Here is a 12,445-nt window from a genome sequence, read left to right as displayed (position 1 = left end):
TAGGTAGCCACTACTCCCACCATGCACCCTTGTCCCCCAGTACAGCAAGATGGAGCTCTCCATACTACCCAGATGCATGTGGCATCTAATGGCCCACCTCAAACAAACTAACAGGTAGGTAGACATATTAGTCTGTCTTGTGACCCCACTGAGCAGGATGTAAGCCTCCACCACGCACACACAGATGTGTCACATAACAAAGCCAAATGTGAGCACATAACAGGTAAGTAGCCAGTACGTGCACCCACCCATTTGTCACAAAATAAATGGTGCCATATGACAACCCCAGCCCTCTCATTGCACAAATATGCACACCGACCCCATTGCCACGCACAATGTGCACACAGGTAAGCAAAGGAAACTGTCAGAGCTACCAAAGTGTGAAACACCAATGCACATGTAGAAGAAAGTTTGGGTACAATCATGCACAGCACCTATTGACATGTGCAGTGCCATGGGGCCAGAGCAACAAGGACCATTCGAAAAATAAGAAAGCATGTTTGGTGGTACAAATCAAAATATGCACATGACAGGACAGAGGCATGTAGGAGATGACAATGGCCAGTCCATGGCCAGATGTGACGTCTGCCAGGTCAGACAAATCAACAAAGAGTCCTTTTATGAAGTAATATGTTGTGCCAGTCCCTAGATGTCAACAGGTCCCTGTAATCACAAATTATGCACGTGGCGCATGGTAAGTATTGACACCTCACACCATGGACAAGCATTGCATGTACCACTGCATCAGGAGGCACAGTAGTGCACATAGAAAACAATGTGATGATCAGTCAACTGTGCAGTGTACAAACAGTGAATGACACACAGCTAACACAAAGCTTGCGGGGTGCACTACAATGACCATTTCCCATCTGACTCACAGGTGACCAAGAACTCACTGCAGAGGACAACACCAGCAACCTGCAGAGCCAGTCTCTCCCCCGGTACATGGACTCTCGGATGTTGACTCCCAGGATTCTCTGGACGATGATCTCGAAGCCGGCCCATCTGGTGTGCCAGGGAGCAACAGGTCCCAGTACACCATCGTCCCCCCACCACATCTGCTTCAATACAAACACCTCTGCAGACCCCTGCTGTCACGGCCTGTGCATCCTCCACCACCACCACCACCACTACCACCACCAGCGCTGCCTGCAACACTCCCCCTGTCCCAGAGGATGACCACCCCACAGCACTGACAGACGAGGGCAGGGAGTGGATGCGGGTGCCCACAGTGGTGAGGCAACAGGTCCGTGGCAGCAGGGTAGGTGGGAGGGGCAGGGTCACCCACAGACACCAAGAGGCTGGGACCCAATCCCTGGACCACATCACCAGAGTCCTTGGGGCATATGAACAGGCCCAGGGACGAACGGGCCGGTCGGACGAACTGTTACGCGAGCTCATCCTGCTGAAGAGGTCCATTGACACCCGCATGGGACAAATTGTGGACCTCTTGAGCCAGAAAGTGGCGGTACTGAGGGACAGGCCTGCGCCACAGCCAAAACCTCCACCTAACTCTGGTGGGCCGCAGGATGACAGTTCACCATCCTCCCCTGTGCCCACAGAGAGGGGTGAGTCCTCAGACCCCAGTGGCCCTGCAGCAGCCCCCCCAGCCAAGCGACGAAGGGGCATCCTAAGAAAACCCTGGGAGTATCAGGAGGCAAAGCACCTGCCAAACGCCAGTCATGGAGCCAGCCCTGATGGCAACCCTCTTCACCACTGCATTGACTTTTTGGACTGTCCTTCCCCACACTGCCTTCTGAATGACATCTGTCTGTTGGACTGGGTCACCACATCAATGTGGTGTCTACTCGATTATCTCATTTACCATAACTGTCAACTCACTGCTCCACCACCACCTCAATGTAAATGTATACCTCCTCACATGTCACAATTGTAAATAAAAAATCCTTACACACATGTTGTTGTGTCTGCTCTGTCTTTATTGCAGGATGTACAATCTTCAACATGATCACAATGTACCAGGAGTATGGACTGTATGTAGGCAAGGAGAACTTGAAGGCACCTAGGAAAACACAACAGAACAACATTCACTGGTCTGGGTGTGACATCACACAACACCTACCATCAAGATAATCCAACATGCACACGTCACAATGGGCAACAAGTGTCAACATACACATTCTGTAGATGTTCCTAAATGACCTGTCCCAGAAACATTGCAAACCACCACTGAGTCTACAACTGGCTGCTGTTACAATTCTCACATACCCCTTCATGACAACAGCAACATCATCAGACAATGGGTACGCTGTACATTGTCACCCACCTTCAAGTGAAGTAGCGGGTTATGAGCTGTTGATGCAAGTCAACACCTTCCTCCTCTCCACTGTCCTCATCACTGGACACGGGTTGGTTTGCAGGCGGGGGCCTTGGGTCCTCACCATCATCTAGGAGCAGGGGAATCTCCTTGCGAATGGCTAGGTTGTGGAGCATGCAGCATGCCACTACAATCTGACACACCTTCCCGGGCGAGTACGCCAGTGCACCTCTGGTCTTGTCCAGGCAGCGGAAACGTGACTTAAGCAGACCAAAAGTACGCTCCACCACACAACGTGTCCTCACATGGGCATCATTGTAGCGGACTTCAGCCAGAGTCCTGGGATTCCGCAGTGGGCTCAGCAACCAGGGACAGTTGGGATATGTAGAGTCACCTAGGTATGACAAACACAAATAGACATTGCAATGTCGCTGAGGTAGAGGGCAGCAGGCCACACACCCAGCACGCCATACGACTAGGCATACTCACCTACAATCCATGCACGCTCGGGAAGCAGATTAGCCATCAGCTGGGGTACAATGCTGTACCGCAGGATGTAGGAGTCATGGACTGAGCCTGGGAATTTGGCACACATGTGGGAGATGATCATATCTGCCAGGAACACCACTTGCACATTTATGGAGTGGTAATGTTTACGATTCCTGTAAATGTGCTCATGTGCCTGTGGTGGCACAAGCCCGACATGGGTGCAATCAATGGCACCAACAACATGGGGGATTTGTCCAAGGGGATAGAAATCTCCCTTCACAGCTGCCACTTCAGGACCCCTGGGAAAATGGGTATATATGTCCTTGTCTATCATCATGGCGGACAGAACATCACGCAGCACCATGCTGAACATCGGTTGTGACATCCCACCTGCGCTGGCCACCGTGTGCTGGAAGATCCTATGGCAAAAAAATGCAGGGCCGCCAACACCTTATAAGTTGGGGTGAAAGCTGTTGAATATGTCCTGCGAGGCTGCAGGTGGGGCTCCAACATATCACAAAGGGTTTTTAGGGTGGCTCTATCCAGGCGGCATTTCCAGATGATCGCCATATCCTCCATGTCCTCCAGCACTATCAAGTAACCAAGCAGATTTGGTCTCCTCCTAGTTGAGATGAAAGTGGACACATGTCAATGCAATACATCATGAGATGGGCACAGCATCTCACGTTCTGGATGACACAACGCCAACAATGACTGTTTTCAAAATTGAGTTACAGACCAGCTTACATGTAGGGACACCTTTAGCTACACAAATGGTCACACCTGTCAACTTACACAAAACAAGTACCTCAAACACCACCTCGGTCAATGTGAATGCACATAGGGATATGGCCACATTTAACATGGGCACGCCTGGGAGTATAGCATCCAGCATATGTGTAACAAATCAACCCCCACTGTCTCATACCTAGCTGCTGTACCTGACACACCTTCATGCGTCATTTGAACCTGGCACACATCCACAACACAATGACCATGGTCGGAGCAGAAATGACGATTGTGTGCATCATCACACATAAGAGGAAATGCAAAAAAGATCATCATTCATTGAGACGAACATTGCTGTGATTGTCACTGCACCTCAACACATTGACATGTGTACACATTGTAGAGTCCATAACAACACTGTCCTGCGTACACGACCATCAATATCATAAGTGACATGTGAGGGAGTGCAGGCCAATCAACGAATTTGCATACACAAACATGGCATGTGTAGTCACCGGTGGAGTAAATGGAACATTGGCATCGTGTGTACAATGATGTGCCATTGACCATGTGGGCGCTGTGCACTGTTGATGTTTGCCAGATGGCCATTGCCATTGTATGGCACCCAAATTGTGGGAGCTACCGCCTGGTCCCAGCAGTGTGTCACCAATAATACACAATACACAAGTGCGGTAGTGATACATATCCATGTATTGCCAAATGCCGGTTGCCATGCTCTGCCGCCCAAATCGTCCGCAGCGGTGTGTCACCAGCACTCCATATTTACACAGGTGCGGTAGTGATAGGCATGGAGACATGCCCAAATGGCAGTTGGCATGCTCCGCCGCCCAAATCGTGGTGCCTCATGTGAATGTATGGCACCCAAATCACGGTAGCTACCACCTGGCCCCAGCGGTGTGTCACCAGCACTCTCCATTTACACAAGTGCGGTAGTGATAGGCATGGAGACATGCCCAAATGTCGGTTGGCATGCTCCGCCGCCCAAATCGCAGTGCCTCATGTGGTTGTATGGCACCCAAATCGCGGTAGCTACTGCCTGGCCCCAGAGGTGTGTCACCAGCAATCCACAATACACAAGTGCGGTAGTGATACATATCCATGTATTGCCAAATGAAAGTTGGCATGCTCCGCCGCCCAAATCGCGGTGGCTACCGCCTGTCCCCAGCGGTGTGTCACCTGTACTTCACATTTACACAGCTGGGGTAGTGATAGGCATGGAGACATGCCCAAATGGTGGTTGGCATGCTCCGCCACCCGAATCTCGGTGCTTCATGTGAATGTATGGCACCCAAATCACGATAGCTACCGTCTGGCCCCAGCGGTGTGTCACCAGCACTCCCCATTTACACAATTGCGGTAGTGATAGGCATGGAGACATGCCCAAATGGCAGTTGGCATGCTATGCCACCCAAATCGTGGTGCCTTATGTGAATGTATGGCACCCAAATCGCGGTAGCTACCGCCTGTACCCAGCAGTGTGTCACCAGCACTCCACATTTACACAGGTGCGGTAGTGATAGGCATAGAGACATGCCCAAATGGTGGTTGACATGCTCCGCCGCCCAAATTGCGGTAGCGCCCGCCTGGCCCCTGCAGTGTGTCACCGCCATGGAGCATGCCCTTACAGCCAATGGGAACCTTAATCGCGGTGGCATGATGCAATTTTGAAAATCGCGGTAGGCGTGCTCCGCCACCGCGGAGGCGGTCATTGGATGCATTTGAAAGATTCACCATCGCAGTAGCGCACACCGTGCCCCAGCGGTGTGTCACTGCCATGGAGCATGCCCTTACAGCCAATGGGAACCTTGACTGTAGTGGCATGATTAATTTTTTTAAATCGCGGTAGGCATGCTCCCCCACCGCGGAGGCGGTCATTGGATGCATTTGAAAGAGGCAGACCTGGACCACTAATTGCTGCAGCTTGGCACCTTTGAAACGACCCCAGGGGGCTAAATATGTGTGGGAGGGAGCCTCACATTTCCACTGCTCCCAGAGCCTGCTGCCAGAGACCCCTCACCTGCTGCTGCCTCCAGGGACTGCTGCCAGAGACCCCTCACCTGCTGCTGCCTCCAGGGACTGCTGCTAGTGACCCCTCACCTGCTGCTGCCTCCAGGGACTGCTGCCAGTGACCACCCACCTGCCGCTGCCTCCATGGACTGCTGCCAGGGACCCCTCACCTGCTGCTGCCTCCAGGGACTGCTGCCAGAGACCCCTCACCTGCTGCTGCTTCCAGGGACTGCTGCCAGTGACCCCTCACCTGCTGCTGCCTCCAGGGTCTGCTGCCAGTGACCACCCACCTGCTGCTGCCTCCAAGGAATGCTGCCAGAGAACCCTCACCACCCAATTCCACCGCTGTTGTCTCATGTCCACAGTGATGGCAAGGACAGAGAAGATCCGTGCCAGTCCCTTCACGAAGGAGCTGGAGGTCCTGGTGGACGAGGTGCTCACACAGTACCCAAGGCTATATGGTGCCCCAAATGTCGTGGTAAGTCCTCAACAGTGGGGGGGAGTGCAGGGGGGACACACATGTAGTTGAACTGATGCAGTATGGGCCTGGGAGTGTGGGGTTGTGTCATGCACTGCCTAACATGCTGTTTCCAGGGGGAAGGTGTGTGTACCCAATGCCAAAGGTTTCCCTGCCTGTACATGTATGTATGAGTGACCTGTGTTGTGTTGTCAGCCATACAGTGATGCAGAAAGATGTTCATGCAGGAGTTAGGACAGTGATTGCTTGGCTGAATGGCTGTGTGTGCCCCTGTTATTCATCTCAGTGTGAGCCCAGCTGGCCTGCACAGTCCCCACCCACAAAGACAAGGACACATCACTTCACTTAAAGAGTATTACATCAGTCTTTTCTCATTGTACTCCAGCTATGAGCCATCTCAGCACTGTAGATTGCACACGACCGGCCTTGTGATGCGGATTTTTGATTTGTGAGCTCATGTCCCTCAATGTGACATCCATGACACAGTTATCTATTCACAGGGCAGGGACATTGAGGGCTGCGCAGTCTTGGACACAGTGAGTCTACCCCCAAACACAGGTTGATATGTGATGTATGTGTTGCTCAACCCAAAAATGGACTGGAGATGTGGGCAGGCTACATAGGGGTTTCAGTGCTGGCATCCTGCATGTGTGTGAGATGTACAGGGACTGTGTTCCCCCTCACACCTGCATGCATTTACATCATCTTTTTCCATGCAGATGTACCATGTGAGATGTATTCTTGTCTCTGTTAGACAAATCTTTGGATTTGTGATGAGTTTGTATCTTGCTGCTGTACTGAGAGATGTAGGTACATAACACTGTGTCACTGATCATTTCCCCCTCTTGTCTCCCCTGCCTGCAGCTCAAGGTACACCAGCGTAAGGCCGTGTGGAGGGCCATTGCGGCCAAGGTGTGAGCTCTGGGGGTCTCAAACCGACGGCGCACCCACTGCCACAAGAGGTGGGACGACATCAGCCACCTGGCAAAGAACGTGGCGGAGATGACCTTGGGGCTGCTTCCTCGCACTGGGCATTTGGCACGGCGCAGCATGACACCACTACTGGGCTGCATCATGGCGGTGACACAGCCTGAGCTGGATGCACGTTTGAAGGAGCATCAGCAGCAAGCCAGGGGTGAGCATTCGAGGAGGGTGACTTTGGCTGGGAGTGGCTGCATGTGTACAGAACCTGTGCGAGCGCTGGCCTGTGTGATGTTGGTAGTGTGATGCAGTGGCATGTAAGTGGCTACTGGGATGGGTGGAGGTGTTACGCATTTGCCCTACCTGTACTTACAAAGGTAATTAGAATGCTGTGCATTCCCATTGCATTCTGAGTCGTGGTCTTCAGGTATCGTCTGCATTGGGGTAGTCTGGGGAATCTGACTGTGCCTTCACCAATGCGTCCATTGCATGCACTCAGATTTGGGAGGCCTAGACATCTGGCAACAATGTGCACCAGTCTTTGGGCCCCAAAGTACAACATGTTGGATGGCATGGGCTCATGGCCATTGTGGAATGTCATGTTGTAGTCTGTGTCTGTGTTGTCATCTCCTGTGCCATCCAGATCTGTCAGTGGCAACAAGTAGTGTGCCCCCATCATGTCCATAGGTGTGCTCAGAGCTAGTTGTGTGTCTGGTTGAACGGAGCCACTAGCAGGGTGTTGTGCTGTGGGGTCATCACATGGCTCCCTTATGCCTGAATTTCCAGTTCCCATGCACTGTTTGAGTCAATATAGTGAGTTAGCACAATGTGATTGCACAGGATTTAATCATCTTTTGTTATGCATTGCTTGCATTTGTTTGTTCTGTTGCTGCCACTGATCTGACCTTACATCTCTCTCTCTCATGCAGCATCTCCTGTGGTCATGAAGGGACAGGAGACGGACACCAGTGGTGGTGAAACAAGCACAACAGCTGCACAGGAGCCCAGTGACACAGATGTCACCAGCGCCTCAGAGGGGGACAGGAGTCTGCTGGAGGAATCCCAGCCTGAGACGCAAAGTACCACATCATCTGATGCCAGCGGGATGCATCCATGTTGGCGGGCACAGAGAACGGGGACTCTGCATCATCTTCCACCACACAGCGGCCAGTGCCCACCCTCCCAGCCACTTCCTCTGGTGCTGCCCCTCTCTGCATCAGTAAGAGGTGAAGAGTGTCCTTCATCCCTGGCACCACTGCCCCTGTCCCCCCTGCTGCCATCAGTGCTGAGTCTGTGGACCTTTTGCGCCAGCTGTGTGTAGGCCAGACAGCTTTCCTCAATGCCTTCATTGACCACGACAAAAAATTGGCACAGGTGGTTGCTTTCATGGAGGGCATACATTCAGACGTGGGTGGGCTGCACCGGACTGTCCAGGCTTTGTCCTCCACAGTGACGTCAGCCCTTCAACAGGCACATACTCACAGTCCAGCTCCGGTCCCTTTGTCCACCCCCTGGCATTGGCCACGTCTGACGATAGTGACCCCAGTCCACATCGATCAAAGTCACAATACAGCACATGAAGCACACAGCAGCAGCAACTCAAGCGGTCCCGGGCGCAGACACCATCCCCACAGAAGACCAAAGCCACCCCAGAGCACAGAGAGAAAAGCCCATCAGGCGACACCAGGGGACAAAATGCAAAGAAACAGACCTCAGGCTCACATGCCTCGGAGGCATCCCCATCCAAGGACTCTCCTGTCCCTAAAGCATCTCACAAAGAGAAGCATACAGTTTCTGTGCCCACCGAGAAGGTGGTGCATGCTAAGGGTACACCTAGGAAGGGCTCCAAGGCAGATTCACCCACCACCTCGACTCCCATTCCAAGCCCAGTGAAGCAGGGGAAGGAGGGCACTGTAGGGGTAACACCTAGTAAACAGGGGAGGGGGAAGGCAAAGCGTTCTGCTGGATCCAGCACATCACCAGAAGGGGTGCCAGTATCTGCACCTGATGCAGTTTTGGTGGTGAGTGTTCCTGTTGTGTCCATCCAGACCACTTCCAATTGATACCAATGCAGGGAAGCCATTTAGGATCCCAAGAAGTGGAAGGGCACCCCTCCACAATCTCCCAGCCACACCGTGTCTCCCGTCTGCATGACTACGCCACCACGTGCCACTACACCACCTGGTCCAAGCAGCCCTCTGACTTGCCAAGCCACTGATAACTCTACCTCAGCTGGGCCGCCCTCTCCCCGGTCAGGTGCCCCAACAGTCCCGAGACACAGACAGCTCCCAGTCCGCCTGACAGCCAAGTCTGAGTGGTAGTCACCCTCACACACCTGTCTCTCACACAGGTGGGCCTGTACTGCACATTGTTACCCCCTGACTATGCTGCTGTCCATGGAAAGGTACAGTCGCACACATTCCCTGTGCAGCCTCTCCTGGACATACTCGGCACTTCGTTTTTGCTACTGGCCTTGTTGCTCTTTCCTGTGTTCAAGTATTCCCTGTGCAGCTTATCCTAGATCTATCCTGCACTTCGTTTTTGCCACTAGCCGTGTTGCTCTTTTCTGTGTACAAGTATTCCCTGTGCAGCTTCTCCTGGACATACCCTGCACTTCGTTTTTGCCATTGGCCTTGTTGCTCTTTGCTGTGTTCAAGTATTCCCTGTGCAGCTTCTCACGGACATACTCTGCACTTAGCCCTGGCCACTGGCCTTGCTGTTCACTGCTGTTTTGCCCTTGCCTGTGCAGCTTCTCAAGGACATACTCTGTACCCTGAACTGGCCACTGGCCTTGCTGTTTTGCCCTTGCCTGTAGAGCTTCTCATGGACATACTCTGCACCCTGAACTGGCCACTGTCCTTGCTGTTTTGCCCTTGCCTGTGCAGCTTCTCATGGACATACTCTGCACCCTGAACTGGCCACTGGCCTTGCTGATTTTCCCTTGCCTGTGCAGCTTCTCATGGACATACTCTGCACTCTGCCCTGGCCGCTGGCCATGTTGTTCTCTGCTGTTTTGCCCTTGCCTGTGCAGCTTCTCATGGACATACTCTGCGCTTTGCCCTGGCCACTGGCCTTGTTGTTCACTGCTGTGTGTCCCTTGCCTGTGCAGCTTCTCATGGACATACTCTGCACCCTGTACTGATGACTGGCCTTGCTGTTTTGCCCTTGCCTGTGCAGCTTCTCATGGGCATACTCTGCATTTTGTGCCATGCTCTTCTCTTCTCATGGTGCCTATCTGTGCAATATGTGAATAAAGATAGTTGCTCCTGTTGTTTGTTTTGTCAGTGGCCTTACTCAATAAAGTTATTTTGTTGTGTGTATATGGTTCACTGTGCAACATGGTCTGTGTGCCACTTCAACACAGACAACGTTTTGGCTCACTTACTCTATTTTTTACAGGGGTGACAGGGACTTCAGTTCTTCCTGACCCAGATACTTGTGGGGGCAATGGTGTCAATTTTAAATGGAAAGCAGTTTAATTTTCCTAATTTGTTCATGTTGGCTATATTGTACACATGTCAGGTTGGGGGGCACTGCCAGCACAGAGTGGGATTCTATGTACGGGATTGCAGGCAGGCTGGCCAGGGTCATCATGTATGTATATTCTTCCTTTACATGTGCCCAGTAGTGTATGTGTGTGGTCATCTTGTGATGACCAGTCATCCTAGTCTCATGGCTTACTTTCAATGTGTGCTCTTGGATGGTCAGGAAGTGAGCAGTGTGAAGGGGGTGAGTTTGTTGGGAGTGTTGATGTTTGCATGCCCCTGCATTGTCAACTACACACATGTCACCCAGGAGTTGTATGCCTGTTGTTTTGATTGTTCAGCCCTGTGTATGTGGTTGTATGCACATGTGTGACTTGTATGTTGTGCACTGTGCAGTGTGTTGGTTTGTACTTGCTGTTATGGATGACTCCTACTTGTTATTTTTGTCACTTGTGAGTATGCAGAGTGTGTGACTGGCAAGTCAGTGTTGTGTTTTGTTGAACATCCATGTGTCTTGTTACTGTTTGTGGAGACTGTGCAGACTTGCTGCTCCACACTGCCAATGTGGTTGTGTTTTCTCATGCATTGCTGTCACATGGTGCCTTTTTGCCTCCAGTATGGCATGTTGTGTGTGTTGTCATGCCATCCCCTATCTGTGCTTCAGATGAATGCCCATTATTGTGAGTCTGCACTACCTCTATTTGGGTATGGTACACTCCTGCCATGTCCCCTACTGACATGCAGTACACTTTACTTTGATGTCAGCTGTCCCCTTGCTTTACATGTGGGTGTGCCTTCCCATCACTTCATTTGTGACACTGTGCTTTGTGGTGCAGTTCTTTGACCAGGAGCAATGTGTCACTCAGGGCATTTCCCCAATGGGTTGTATGTGATGTTGATGTGCTGTTTGGCAGTTATGGTTGCTCATATGCAATTCAACTGTGTGTGCTGCCCAGTCCTCTGGTCAAGTTGTTTCCACCTTTCTGTACCAGACTTGTGCATCTGTTGGTGTTGTGTTGGATGTATGTGTGTTGGCTGTGGTACTGCTTCACTTCCTGGGTGTGCTGTTGTCGTTGTGCTGTGCTGATTGGTGTTGTGTGGGTTACTGTTATGTTACTCATGTCTGTGTGTGGCTGGTATGCTTGGTGTGCACACACTGCTTGTTGTGCATGCAGTGCTGTGTGTGTCTGTTGCCTTGTCATTGCCTGGTGTGCATCACCTGATGTCCTGCTGTGTTTGCTATGTGATTCTTTTGCCTGTGCATCTGTTGTTTGTTTGCTGTGGCTGTGTTTTTTTTGTCTGTTATGGTGCACTTCTTGTGTGTGTTGTGGTATGTTGTCTGTGCATTGTTCCTGAGTGATGAGGTTGTGTACTCTTGTTGTGTCTGTGCTCCCATTGCCTTTCCACAGTTTAGCTGCACAGGGCATGTCTGTTCTTGTTGTGGTTATGTGTGTGTTTCTGTTGGGTTATGTGTTTGTCTGTTGTTTTTGTGCAGACATTTGTTCTGGCATCCCTGTGTGTGTGTGTGATGTTTGTGGCTACCCCAGGGTGTGTGATTGTTTGGTTTGTCTGTGTATTGCTTGGCAAGTATTGCCAGCCTTCAGTGTGTTTGACACTGGTGTTGTGTGCTACTGGTGTAAGGGGGGATATGTGTGTAGATTCCTACTGGTGTTTGGCAGCCATGGAGTGTGTCAATGGGCCGTGTGTTGTGCTGCTAGTGAACTCCTGCGAAGTAGTTTTATACATGTGTGGCTGTTCACAGTTTGACTTCAGGGCCTTCCTTTCATCCTTGTGCCTGTACCTGGTTTGCCTTGCTATCTCCCTATGTTGTTGCACTGAGCTGTCTGTGGTTTGACTTCACTAACTGTACCAGCCATGTGTGCTTTGATGGGCTGAGGGTGTTGTTCTATGTTCCTTGTCTTGCATGTAATGTACACGTGCTTGTTGTTTGTCTCCATGGCCTTCCATTTGTGTGCACCCCACTTTGGCTTTCCTATTTGTTGTGCTCCATTGCTGTTGGCATGTGGTGTGTGTATG

Source organism: Triturus cristatus, chromosome 3_1, assembly GCF_964204655.1.
Source record: "Triturus cristatus chromosome 3_1, aTriCri1.1, whole genome shotgun sequence".
Lineage (NCBI taxonomy): Eukaryota > Metazoa > Chordata > Amphibia > Caudata > Salamandridae > Triturus > Triturus cristatus.
The sequence above is the reverse complement of the archived record's forward strand: the minus strand, read 5'-3'. Positions refer to the sequence as shown.